This window comes from Aulonocara stuartgranti (assembly GCF_965226115.1).
Source record: "Aulonocara stuartgranti genome assembly, chromosome: 3".
NCBI classification, from domain to species: Eukaryota; Metazoa; Chordata; class Actinopteri; order Cichliformes; family Cichlidae; genus Aulonocara; species Aulonocara stuartgranti.
Genome location: NC_138941.1, coordinates 826,020 through 840,834, shown reverse-complemented (window position 1 = coordinate 840,834; position 14,815 = coordinate 826,020). Strand labels below are relative to the sequence as shown.

The window sequence follows — 14,815 nt, the reverse complement described above, 5'->3', positions numbered from 1 at the left end:
CATTCAGTTGAAGTAAGGAACGTTGAATATTTCTAAGTGTGCTGTTTTGAACCAACATGTCACAGTATGATCAGTGCTGTAATTTTTGACAGTCACTGTATCAATGTTATTTTTGCATCTCTTGAATAAAGGTTTTGACCTGCAAGTGCTAATTTCTTTAGTTATTGGGGTAAAATGGGTAATGTTAATAGGAAGGTGTTTGCCAATTCAGTAACCTAATTTAATGTTAATGGAAACTAACATTATCTCAAATTGTTTAGTTATAATTGTTGTTTAACTGAATCTTGATTTTTGATCTTGATTTGTTCTTTCCCAACATTTTTCAAAAGAAACAGTCTAATTTCTTTGCTGTGATTGATTCCAGAGAACACGGAAGAACTGACATTATTTAACTGTTGATTTATGTAGATTCAGTGGAGGAGTAATGTCAGTTTAATTCTTTACCTACTGTCAATGCAGTGAAATTAGACATTTTGTTTTGAAAGGTTACTGGTGGATGCCAGCAACCATCTTGGAAGAGAACAATATAATCTGTTATTAGGCCTCCATTTGAAAATTGTGTATTTGATACTAGAATATAATAGGTATATAATAAGCTGAGGCCTTGACTAGTAGAACGTCATGTTGGTGTTTAACAACACATGAGCCAACATCAGACTCCGAGCGCTACGATGCTAAAGATCAGAAGATCCAGTGTGACATCATCGTTACCTGGCAACAGCAGCCCTCATCTGACTTTATTGGAGGATATTTACACCAGCAACACGGTTTAGTTTGATATGACGGATTAACAACATGCGCTGTGATATCCAGTTCATCTGTAATAGATACAGGATCTAATCAGTCAGCAGATATCTGATCAGCTTATTTATAACTATACTAGAAACAAATACAACTGTGTTGGTGATTCATGCAAACTTGCATATCAGCCTTTGAAGGTTTTGTAGTATTGAGAACAAAGAGGTTGTGTTAGGGCTGAAAAGCCCGACTTGTTCTCCTCTGCAGGTCATCAAATGCACCACAGAAGTTTGTATTTGCACAGCCTGTATATGTTTGATGGCTTTATTATTCTCTGTTCAAAGACAGTAAATATGGAAAATGTCTCATGTAGAATCAGCTTCATTTAAAATGACTGCAAACATTTAGAGAACATGTGCTGCTGTTTGTCCTACATTTCAACACTGAATGAACCCTGAAAACATGATGGCAGCTGGCAGGTTGGAGTTCACATGAAATATCGGCTGTATGAAGACTGGAAATATAGATGATACAAACATGCAGCCAAACATTTGTGGACATGAATAAACTATCTGATCCAAAAAGCAGGAAGTGACACAGCTAGAAAGCGTGTAACAGCTGAAGTCAAATGTAATGCAGAGTTGAATCTGCACTTGGATCCATCTGTGAAAGGTCCACATGTAGGGATCACATGAGTCCTGATGTTTGTCAGTCAGCTTGATAACTCCATCTACTGTGGCTACATATACTGGGCTGGTAGCTCCACAGTGTTGGAAAGAAACTATTAAATGTGCAAAGTTTAAAATCAGAGGCTCTTCTAACACAGGAGCCATGTTGAGTTTAGATCACAGCCGACCACCGGCAGTCTGAAATGGAATGAAGCCCATTGACAGCCAGCAGGTCTAAACAGGAACGCACCCATTTGTATGTGTGGCAATGATGTGGCTGCAGCTGACACAGGATTGGTTCAAACTAAACATCAGACACATTTCACAGAGTTCACAAATAAACTCACGTTTTTATTTTTGAAGATGATCATAAAGTAGAATTTATGGTCCAGTAGAAACAGCAGGAGGTTTGAGCCCTTCTGATGGCAAGGCAAGGCAAGTTTATTTGTATAGCACAATTCAACAACAAGGTGATTCAAAGTGCTTTACAGAGACATTAGAAACAAGAACAAATAAAAAGCATGATTTAAAATTGATTAAAACAAGCAAACAAACTAACTAATTAACAAACAAACAAACAAAACAGTATATAAAATCAAAACAGATCAGAACAGTAGATAAAATCAGTAGTTAAATGTAAGTTTTGAAATTTAAGCTTAAAAGTGTGGATTTGGTGCTTTATTCAAATGCAGCTGAGAACAGGTGAGTCTTCAACCTGGATTTAAATAAACTGAGTGTTTCAGCTGATCTGAGGCTTTCTGGGAGTTTGTTCCAGATATAAGGAGCATAAAAGCTGAATGCAGCTTCTCCGTGTCTGGTTCTGACTCTGGGAACTGATAAAAGACCGGATCCAGATGACCTGAGTGATCTGGAAGGTTCATACTGGGTCAGGAGGTCACTGATGTATTTTGGTCCTAAACCATTCAGAGCTTTATAGGCCAGCATCAGAACTTTAAAGTCTATCCTCTGACGGATAGGCAGCCAGTGTAAAGACCTCAGAGCTGGACTGATGTGGTCCACTTTTTTGGTCTTAGTGAGGACTCGAGCAGCAGAGTTCTGAATGAGCTGTAGTTGTCTGACTGATTTTTTAGGTAGACCTGTAAAGATGCTGTTACAGTAATCAAGCCTACTAAAGATGAATGCATGGACTAGTTTTTCCAGGTCCTGTTGAGACATCAGATCTTTTATCCTTGATATATTCTTGAGGCGATAGTAAGCTGATTTTGTTATTGTCTTAATGTGTTTTTCTAAGTTTAGGTCTGCATCCATCACTACACCCACATGTCTCGCCTGGTTTGTGGTTTTTAGATGTATAGATTGAAGTTCTCTGGTGACCTGTAATCGTTTTTCTTTGGCGCCAAAGACTATTACCTCAGTTTTGTTTTGTTTAGCTGGAGAAAATTGTACGGGGCCTTGGTCTCCTGGTGACATTGTGATATATATTTGTGTGTCATCTGCATAGCTATGACAGTTTATTTTGTTGTTCTTTATAATCTGTGCCAGTGGGAGCATGTAAATGTTAAACAGAAAGGGTCCCAAGATGGAACCTTGGGGAACTCCACATGTGATACTTGTCTGCTCAGATGTGAAGTTACCTATTGATACAAAGTATTTCCTGTTTTCTAAGTATGTTTTGAACCAGTTTAGTACAGTTCCTGAAAGACCTGTCCAGTTCTCCAGTCGTTTGAGTAATATGTTGTGGTCAACTGTATCAAATGCTGCACTGAGATCCAGTAAGACTAGGACTGACATTTTTCCACTGTCTGTATTCAGACATATGTCATTAAACAGCAGAAACAGGATTTGGAGGAAGATGTTAATAGATTAGAAAGAATTGTACACTGTGAATCAATGCAAGTCTTTCTATATAGACAGATCTGTAATAATCCCCCAGGTAAGTTCCTCTGGGACAGTCACAGATAGAGACACCAATTCTGACATCCTCTGAAAGCCTGACTTTGAATTTTCATCACTCATCATGCACACAGATGTTAATTCTACATATTCCTGGTACTGAACTCTAAATCAATATGAAGAAAATGCTCCTGCTAATCTGCATCTATGTTGATATCAAATCATTTTCCAGCACATGGATAAATCTCTATAAATCTTTCAGTCTGATCAGAATGGGCTCAGTGTTGTTATTGCAGCTCCCTGATGTTTGAAAAGCTAAATGTCCATTTTAAAGTGCTCGTGTGTAGGATTGTGTTTCCTTCCTTTGTGCAGTTCTTACAGTAAACATGTTTGAATGTTTCCTGTTCCCCTGATGCTTCTTCCTGTTGGATAAAATTGGTTTGAATAACATGTTCTTATAGGTTTCAATGAACTTCAAACTGTGATCCACTTACAAAACTGTCTCATTTTATTGGAACGATCCACATTTGCATCCATTCACGGTACATTTGACATCTGAACACGTTTGTACACATGATGAAAGGACAGATGGTGTTTGTGTGTCCTTCTTAAACTTAGTGTGGATGTTTCATCATGTAGAACTACTTAGAACTGTCAGGGTTCCTGGGTCGGTGACCCAGTATTTTCAGTTCACGTTCACTGTTTATCTACTGCCTTTTCCACTTCCTGTTTTATTGTGTTAGCCTTGGTCTGTGTGCATTATGTTCAGTCCTCTTCCCATTATCATTAGTTCATTATGTTCAGCTGTGTACTCACCGGTCTCTCATTATCATCATTATCACCAGTCTGTGTATTTAAGCCCTCTGTTCTACCCATTCAGTGTCGGGTCATTGATGATGTACGCCTGATGTCTATGTCGTCTGTATGTTCAGTCAGTCAGTCAGTCAGTCAGTCAGTCAGTCAGTCAGTCAGTCAGTCAGTCAGTCATTCAGTCAGTCAGCCAGCCATTTCCTCCCTCTGTACTGTTTGCTCGCTCCTTCGGCAATAAACATCCACCTTCACCTACCTGCCTGTGAGTCCAGCGTTTGGGTCCTCCTTCTCTCATCCACGACACTACCTCTGACACAATGACCCGACCACGCGTTGTGGACCCAGCGGACTCGGACCTTTTCGAGCGGCAGGACGTAGCGCTCTCCATTTGGGCGGAGAAGCTCAGGTGGAAACAGCGGCTCTTCTCAGAGAGGGAGCACGTCTTTGAGGGGACTCGCCTGGCTCTGGGCGGGCCTCGGAGACGCCGCGGTCCTCCACCTGCTGCCTCACCTGCATCGGAGCATTCGCCGCGGAGAGTGGGCGTCACAGGCCAGGCTTCGGCCGCTCGCTCTTCCGCTGCTCCGCTCCTCGCTCGCCCACCAGCCATTTTACTCACCGGACCTTCAACCTCGCCATGGCACGGTGGCTCCGCCTCCCACCTCGGCTCAATGGAGGCTCCCGTGCCAGAGGCTCGGCTGTGTACCCCGCCCACTGCCTCTTCCCGGAGAAAGCGGCGCACACGTCGCCATAACAAGGACTATTTCCAGCAACTCCCGATGGTGAGCTCCAGTGACTGTTTTTCGCACTCACCATCTGATTATTCACTTAAAACACACAATAGACTCTTTTCTGATTCATGGGATGTTTCCCTCCTAGAGGATGAAGTGGACTGGGAAGATTTTTTCTGCTCTGCTCCCCCAAAGACTGTTCAGTCAAAGACTGTAAATAGTGGTGGCAGAAGGACCAGAATAAATCCAGATAGACCTGTCAGTATCACTCGCCCAGTCATCATTTCCACTCCTGTCAGTCAGCCGACACCCACACCTGTGCCCGCACCCAGGACGAGGGCAGCTGTGACCCCGTATACCTCCACACCCACCTCTGTTCCTCGGGTGGGGGTGACTGGTGTCCAGTAGTGATGGGCAGATGAAGCCTCATGAAGCACTGATGCTTTTCATCCAATTGGTTCACCCCAACGCGAAGCTTCTTGAAGCTTCATTTGCTCTAGCAGGACACCTACTGGACGTAAAAATATTAGTTGGCATGAATTTGAAGAGTGTGGCCTTTTTGCACACAGCCTGTAAATGTCAACAACAAAAGGAGTGTGTAAAACACCTATAGTGTAGTGATGCAGTGTACTGTCTATATTTATACTGGCAGTGTGGAAAATGATTATTTGCGGCAAAGTTCGAACCGCTTCATGAACCAGTCACGTGGTACAGCCGGGCAGCGAGGCTTCGGACGTCATCATTTTCAGCTCCTCCCATAAATGAAGCAAGCCTCGATACGCGCTTCGCGGAAACGCCCCCTCCATTACTCGACACACGCTTCGAAGCCCCGATACAGAACGTCACATCACTAGTGTCCAGCCACCTCCCGTGCCTGTCCCAGCACCTAGGCTGAGGGCGGCCAGGATCCGGCCTGACCCCCCTAGAGACTCAGCTGAGGCTCTCCAGCCAGTGCCCTCACGCTCTGGAAGCACGGAAGAGCCAATCAGTCCACCACTTCATCCACCACCTGATCCAGCCTTTCACGCACTAGCTTTATCCCTGGTTAGGCTGGCTGAAGTGTCCCCTGCTCAGGCACCAGCTTTACTAGCCCAGGCTGTAGCTTTATCTCCCTGTCTAGCCCAGTCTGTAGCTCAGCCATCAGCCACACCAACCTCAGCTCCGTCGTCAGCCACGCCTGCCTCTGTTCCTCCCTTAGCATCTCCACTCCAGTCAGTTCCCTCACCTGCTGTTCAGCTTTCCCTCCAGTCAGTTCCCTCACCTGCTGTTCAGCTTTCCCTTCAGTCAGTTCACTCACCTGCTGTCCAGTCTCCTGCTGCCCTCCAGTCAGTTCACTCACCTCTAGTCCAGTCACCTCCTGTAGCTCAGTCCCCTCCTGTCCTCCAGTCACCTCCTGTAGCTCAGTCCCCTGTCCAGTCAGTCCAGTCTGCTCCTGTCCCCCAGTCACCTCCTGTAGCTCAGTCCCCTGTCCAGTCAGTCCAGTCGCCTCCTGTTTCCCAGTCGCCTGTCCACCATCCTGTTCGGTTCCCGGACCTGCAGCCACAGCACCCAGAGCCAGCTGTGAGCTCTCCTGCTTCTCAGCCAGGGGTTTCCGCACCCGCTGGCCCGGCCTGTCTCCAGCCAGAGGCTTCAACTTCGCCTGGTCAGGCCTCTGCCTCAGCTGCACCCACGCCTGGTCAGGCCTCTGCCTCAGCTGCACCCACGCCCGGCCCGGCCTCTGCCTCAGCTGCACCCACGCCCGGCCTCTGCCTCAGCTGCACCCACGCCCGGCCCGGCCTCTGCATCGCCTTCAACGTCGCCTGGTCTGGCGTCGGCCTCTGCTTCTGCTCCGCCTGGTCCGGCTCCAGCCTCAGAGCCTCCGTCCTCGTCTGGCCCAGCCTCAGAGCCTCCGTCCTCGTCTGGCCCAGCCTCAGAGCCTCCGTCCTCGTCTGGCCCAGCCTCAGAGTCTTCGTCCTCGTCTGGCCCAGCCTCGACTTTGGCTTTTGTTTCACCTGCTGCAGCTCCAGCCTGTGCTTCGCCTGGTCCGGCCTCGTCTGGTCCTGTGCCCACCGGGCCGTGGCCAGCACGCCTAACACTGGAGAGCCGCCGCTGCCTTCCACGCGGTCGGCCCCCTGAACTGCTCCGTCGTCTCCTTCGCCGCCGCCGTTGCCTTCCGCACGGTCGGTCCACCGGAACAGTCTCGTCTTGACCGCCGCAGCCACCTACCGGACCGGCTCAGTGGTCGCTGCTGCCTTCCACGTGGCCGCCCACCTGACCTGTCTCGTCTCGGCCTCGGGCCACGTGGCCACCCACCTGAACTGTCTCTGTGTGGACTCCGTCCCTCCGTCCTGGGCCCCCTCCGCCCGCCCTGTTCTGGTTCTTTTTCTTTTGGCCATCGGGTGCCGGCCTTTGAAGGGGGGGGTACTGTCAGGGTTCCTGGGTCGGTGACCCAGTATTTTCAGTTCACGTTCACTGTTTATCTACTGCCTGTTCCACTTCCTGTTTTATTGTGTTAGCCTTGGTCTGTGTGCATTATGTTCAGTCCTCTTCCCATTATCATTAGTTCATTATGTTCAGCTGTGTACTCACCGTTCTCTCATTATCATCATTATCACCAGTCTGTGTATTTAAGCCCTCTGTTCTACCCATTCAGTGTCGGGTCATTGATGATGTACGTCTGATGTCTATGTCGTCTGTATGTTCAGTCAGTCAGTCCTTTGGTCATTCATTCATTCATTCAGTCAGCCAGCCATTTCCTCCCTCTGTACTGTTTGCTCACTCCTTCGGCAATAAACATCCACCTTCACCTACCTGCCTGTGAGTCCAGCGTTTGGGTCCTCCTTCTCTCATCCACGACACTACCTCTGACAAGAACAAAGTCTTTGGAACATTTGGAGAACACGTTTAGGAAAGTAACATCCTGGTAGAACATTTTCTTAAAGCAGAGCAGAGCTGCAACATGACTGTGAGGATTCAGAAGAATAAAGTCAGAATACTTTATTATTATGAAGACTAAAGTGCGCCTTAATGCTGCCGATGAACACACATGTTCTTTGTGAAAGCATGTGTGAGCACAGCTGACGTGCACCACACTGACCCCACTCGCCCCATTTCTTCATCCACTTCTTGCTCTTGTGCTTGAAATGAGACGCAGCAAAAGTCAGAGGCTCTAAAATCCACACAAAGGGGGCTCGTTAGATCAGGATACTGGATGTGATCCATAGAAAACATGGATAATACACCACTTTATTTGAAGCATCTGTAGCACTGCCTCAGCTCTGGATGTTTCCACAGACTCCTCTGTGCACCTAAAGGAAAGGTCAAAGGTCAGCAGCACATGTAGTTGGGACAAGTCTTCAGTCGCACAAACTACACAATCATTTTCCTCCAATGACGACTTTTCACTTGCAGAAATGGTCCTGTGTGATTTCCAGGCTGTGATATAAAAACTAGTTCCTAATGGCAGCGACTCACTCAGTAAACATGTGTTTCCTTCACCAACCTCACACACAGATCCAATAAGATCAGGAAGTGGGCAGTATAGTACAATATGTGTTATTCTGTGCTGCACTGCCCAAACTAAAGATCTGCTGAAGTGTTGGAAATGATCCAGATGTTTATTTTGGACGATACAGCAGAAGATCAGACATGAAAGTGGAGATAACACAGAAGACCTGCAGCAAAGGTCAGAGGTCAGACTGGGCCCTGGATTCAACAATGAGCCAATGATCATCAAGCAGTGACTAAAGCAGAGCCCTGACGTTCTGACATTCATCACACAGTCAGAACAAATGTCTGCTGATGACTTCATCTCATGAAACGACTGATAGATGTCAGTTCATTGATCAGCTGAGCTGCTGATCTTCATCGTCACAGAAACATTCAGCTTGTTTCAATCAGTAAATAACTCCCACTACTCCCAGTTTGAACTGTTCCCACTCAAAATGCTGTGAGAACAATGATCATTGTAGGACTTCACAAACATCACGTGTTGTTTTCCACATGTAAGATCAGCAAACACACAGAAACTTCCTGTTGCCACACGGCCTCTAAAATCTCTTCCACGCTTTCTGTCTGAAGTCCACTCTCTGTGTCGGATCCACAGGAAACAACAAGATCTTATTAACATGGTTTTCAATGTGTCTCCTTCCAAAAAGTCCAACCAATGAACAAATGTGTGTATTTGTGGAGGCCGAACAAAAGCATGACACATTTCTCTGTTTCTATAAACTGGAGTCAAACACAAACATGAAGAGTTTCACTGACAGACTCCAAAATGCCCCCACAGTGGATCAAAGGGAAATCCTACAGTGTGGCCAGAGACTCTTAATGGCTCCAACATCAACACATCCACAATGTTGGATCCAGTTCTGCCTCACAGAGTTACTAAGACACACCCTCTGCCAGCATCACAACAGCTCCACCTGCTTCACCTGCCTCCTCAGCATCTGTACACCTGAAGAGAAAAGAAAGGCTCCAACAGCTCAAATCTACAAAGGATTCATGAAGTTTCATCCAACAATAACATGTTTGCCTTCCACAGTGTGCTGTTAGACACCACTGTACCTCTGCCATTTCAAAAAGAGCAGCTTGGGAACATTTTGGCTCCAAACACTTTGTGTTTAAGTTCTTTGTTTTCTTTGTGAAGCCGACAACATCTGGAGCTTTGTGACTCATAGAAACATCATTTTGTTCTTTAGATGACAGCAGATTGGGACTGAATAATCAATCACTATCAAACCAATAAAGACAAACATGCTGATTTTACAGGAACTTTGTTGGAGAAGCTGCAAAGACATGAAACTGGTGGAGATCCCAAACCAGTTGATAGTGCTGGTTATTCCAAATAAAGCTGTTTCCCTTTGAGATGAAATGACTTTGTGTCCTGATATATAATAAAGATGTTGTTGTTTTTGAGCCCCTGTATTAAAAGTAGTTTAAAGTCAGCTTGAGTTTGATGTCTTTATGTCAAAGCTGCTCATGATGTTGAGCTGCTGATGGAATAAAAACAATATAAAAGCATGTAGTCCAGACTTAAATGTAGCCTGTTGTTAGCTGAGGTCCACACACAGTGTTTGACAGTGTAAAGTGTGTGAAAGGGCTGCTGGTGGAGCTCACTAGGATGAGCAGGTGACCACGAGGTGGAGAGCAGCTGGCCTGGCTTTGACCCGGGCCACGCCCCCTTTCTCTCTGCTTTGCTGTCACTTATCTTCACTGCTCTGTCCAATAAAGCTGAAAAAGGCCCCGAATCAAAGAAATCTGCTGCAGCCTCTGAAATGTCTTCTGTTTCCTTCCCGACGGCTTTTTCACCGTCAGCCCATCAGACAGTCCAGCAGCATTTATGATGATGTCATGATGTTGAAGAGGCTGCTACGGTGGCCTCCCATGACTCCCAGCCTCATCACAGCTGAGATGCAGACATTTGAAAACATTCAGCAGACAACTGAATAACAGTCCAACACAACAGTCTGTGTGCAGACACACACTGACCTTTCATAGAGTCAAAGGAGTCAAACACAGCTGGTTGAGTCATTTCTCTGTGAGTCTAAAGTGAATCTAGTATTTGAAAGTCCACTTCCTGTATTTGTTGTTGAAGACTTCTTCAGCTTCTTCTCAAGGACATCAGCTGCTTGTTTGGCAGCAGAGGCAGTTAAGAAGCTTCCTGAAAAACACTGAACAGTGAGTTCACTGTGGCATATGACAGATTCAGCTTTCTGTGTGCAAATGTGTCTGTGTCGACCTTTCAAATGCTGTTGAATCCAAAACATCAGCGGCTCCTCGGCTGCTCACTTCATGCACTTCTGTCTGTGTGACAGTCCAATGACATCACAGCTGTTTCCAGCCCCAGTGTCTCAGGACTGGACACCTTTAAACATGTCGAGGATCAAACAGCGTCCAGCTAAACACACATGAAACTATCAGAGCTGACAATCATTCCAATAACATCTAATGGTTCATGTATGTAGACACAGGACTACAAGGAAATGGCTCTCAGCATCTGGCTGTGGGAACACATGAGTCCCTGTTTGTGTTCAGATTGTGTGCATGTTTTAGACGTGTGACATGTAGAAACACAACAATCCCACAATGACACACAGATGTGTTTGACACAGCTGTGCAGCTGTAAGTTGTTTCTAATGATTCATTGAAGCTCTTCTAACATTCTGGAGACGATCAGTACATGAATCTGTTCAACACGACAACAATTTGACTTCAGTGTGAACGTTTGCATTAAATAACCTTCTTCATCCAGCTGACAGCATCTTCATCCTATGATGTGAACAGTTCCTCCTGTTGATGACAAACCTCTGACAGGATCTGCTTGAGGAGCTTTTTCATGTGCAGCTCTCTGAGCTCAGGGCTGAGCTGCTGTTTCATCTTTAAGAGCTGCTGCCTCCTCGCCGGACTTGTTCTCCTCTTCTTCTCCTAATGACACCATTTCTGCTTCATATTAAATTCAATAAAGATGCTGACATGTATCTGTAGCAACAACATCATTGAATCTAGAACAACTGGAGCCAAACCAGTGGCTCTGCTGGGATCACTGGTGAGCCAACACTTCCTTGTTGATGCAGATTTCAGGGCTTCCTTTTGCTCCTCCGTTATAACTGTTCTCTCTTCTCAACACATGATGACACAAAGGAATCAGCAGTGACAAAGATGATGCTGAAGAGAAGCACACACTTCACACATATAACAGAGCAGTGCAGTTACACACACCTCTGCTCGACATCAGGCCTCAAACAAAGACACAAAACACTAACTTGACTCTAAACAGAAGAAACGAGCAGCTGTTTCTGTTCTGTGCTTATTTATATTTGACACACATGCTTCTCTTTGTGCAAACACACATCGCACTATAAGGGTAACCTCGCACACAATGATTGGACAGCACAGTGATGATGCTGGGAGATCCTATACGCAGCAACACAGAAACACTGAGAACTTTAAACAATGATGGAAAGTGTTATAAATGACTTGTTGGCCTCTGATCTGTCACAAACAGCTGAAACGTGTCTCTCATGAGTCACATGAAGGTTTTTGACAGAAAGGACAAAAAGTAGCTGCAGTCAGTTTGTGTCATTTTTATATTTATTCATCTGGGAGAAAAATCTGAGGGACATTAAAATGTGTTTTCAACAGAGACAAGAACATGAATATAACAGAACAGGTAAATGAACATGTTTCAAGTAAACAGCTGGACTGATCAGGTCCAAACACAGAGTGATAAACTTGTCAAACAGCTGTCATATCTTTATATAGAAGCTCTTTATAAATGCTGCTCACTGCAGTCTGTTTACTAATAATGTCAAAGTGTTAGAAACACAGAAACATCAGAATGGTCTTTGTTCACAGAAACCTGTCTGGGATCCTTTGTTGTTCTTTTGATGCAGAGTTACATTATAAATATAAAGAGTTATTTCAGAGTCTCATCAGTTTTCCTGCATGTCTTTATTTAACACATCAGCAGGGCTGAAGCTCTCATGTTAAACACACACTGATCTATGGACACGTTCATGTGTTTCTAACAGAACCAGGCTGTTATCAGCCTGCACTAACATTATGTCACACACACTGAATGTAACAGTGACAGTTTACATCATCACACAATCAGCTGTGATTGTTTCACTGTCATCAAACGAGTCAACAGGAAGTAGAATCAATAGAAACCAATCATTTACTGACAGCATGTCTGATGGAAATAAGTGCAGATTATGTATGAAGTCTAACTGCACACAGTAACTGTGTTACAATAAGGACTTAACAGCGCCCTCTGCTGGAGTGTTTCAGTACTGCGTTAACTAGAATACACCACCTCCTCCTCACACCACCTGCTACAGCTCTACTCTTCTATGACTACAGTCATCCACAGCACTGATGTGAGGTCACATGGTTCATATGTAAGGAGCACAGCTGACCTCAGGTCAGTTTAATGACTGTGAGCAGCAGCTGTGTTATTGTCACTGTGACAGGGAGACACTCTCAGACACAGCGCTCATGTCAGCTTGTTCTCATGCAGGAGGATCAGGAGCTCCATGTTTGTCTTTCTGTTTGAATCATGATGTGTTTGTGCCATCAGAGTCTGTCATGAGTACTCAGGGTTTCACAGCAGCTCTTCTGGATGCTGACGAGGACTCCAACCTCATGTTTCACCTCTCTGAGCTTCTGATGTCTGTGAACACTCGTGTTTCTTCTCTGGGCTCATCTGGACAAAAACACCTTTCTGTGTTTGGCTGCAGCCTCATTCTGACTGACAGGAAGTGTGTTATCCATGAGCTGCACTTCTGTGAGGAAGTTTCCTGCTGTGTTTCCTGTCTGTGGACAAACACGAGTGTTCCAGCTGAGGACTTGGTTCCTTCCACCTGTCCATACAGGACATCACGCTGTCTGCAGCTCTGTAAATGCAGCTCCAGGTCCTTCCACGTGCTGCTCTGTATTTGTGCAGTTTGTAGTGTGTCCTGGGAAACGTAGCACACATGGTGTTCTTCTGCTGTTTCCTCCTTTCACTGAGTGTGAAACACTGACGCTGTGCTGTTGTTCACAGAGGGGAGCTGATTCTAGCTGCAGCTGGACTCTGTCATCTAACTGAATGTGTTGGTGCTGATCACGGGGCTCTGAGGGGGGAGCAGCAGGAGGACTCTGGATGCTGACGTCAGTGTATCTGTGGAAGCTCCCACAGCGTGTCTGTCATTCAATATTGTGCTGTATATTGTATCTATGCAAAGATGAACAGACTGTGTGTTCACTGGTCTCTGTGCTGCAGCTCTGATGTCATCATCACTCCCTCCTCCACCCTCAGCAGTCCCAGCATGCTGCTGTGGTGCACCCCACCCTCACTCTACACCTGAGCCACAGACCACACCCTCCACCTCAATATACACCACAGTTTTCTCTGCTGTGGAAATGAGATCAGGAGGAAATCATCATTATTATTATTTAATAAACGCTCACATTAATGTGGGCTTATTTGTTTCATATTAGAAACATTAGTTGAGTGTTTTTAGTATAAAATGGTCAAAGTCCCTCTTTTTGCTCCTCCCCTCACCTGTGGATGGGCGGTGCTGTTACCGTGGTGACAGCTTGGATGTGTTTCAGTCCTGCCTGGTTATCACTGCAGGAATCTTTCACATTTATTACAGGTAATAACTCTGATTTTTCTGTGTATTATGAACCAAATGTATCCTGATACACACAGAGATGGATGAGCAGAGGTTTTTTTTGCAGTTTATGTAGTTACTATGGACTTAATGCATACATATTATTAAAATTAGGGCTATAACAGTTGTATTGATGTATAGCAACTTGAAATGCTCCCACAAATGGCTCCACAGCATGTAAAAATATAACAAAAGCTCTGGCGGACTTGGTTCTGTGGTCAGTCTTAAAGGGTGAAGTTAAACTCTGTAATCTTCACTGTGTCACAGAGTTCAGTGAGTCCCGTTATTCACAGTATCAATCAGATCATCAGAGAACAGCTGATCAGCAATCAGTGGTGCCAACAGCGCCTCCTGTGGTGAGAGGATGCAATAATGCAATGTAGCATTTTTCCACTCAACACTTGCAGTCATGGAAACTGTCTGTTGGATCTGTGTGACGTTGCTTTCTTGGTTAGAGTTCCTCACAAATGTCCAGATGATTCTTCTAATGAGGCGTCGACCATGTTTGCAGCTCTTTGGAAGAAAACGTCGCCCTTTGCCATCCTTACTTTTCTTTGACTTCTTCAAATGCAGCTGAACTCCAGCTGGTATTTTCTTGGACTTTGCAGCTGTTTCTGGTCATCAGTTCATTCCTGCAAACCTCTGAAGCTGAACAACAATGATGCTGCATTGCTGGCTGATCCCAAAAGGTTGATTCTGTTCATCTGGACGTTTTCAGAAACGTTTGCTCACTGATCAGGTGACTTCTTCAGTCTCAGCTGACTGCAGCTTTACAAGCTTACAAACAGCACATTTGCACAATGACTGAAAGCAGCAGCACCTGATATATATGATACTAATATAATACATATACATATATAATCCATACTAATGATGAAGG

At 45.2% G+C, this 14,815-nt stretch overlaps 1 protein-coding gene across 1 annotated transcript in view; it reads right to left on the bottom strand.

Moving 5' to 3' along the window:
- LOC309702163 (uncharacterized protein) overlaps positions 1-14,815 on the bottom strand; it is an 854,297-nt gene that overhangs the window by 796,551 nt on the left and 42,931 nt on the right. The gene's annotated exons all lie outside the window — the stretch shown is intronic.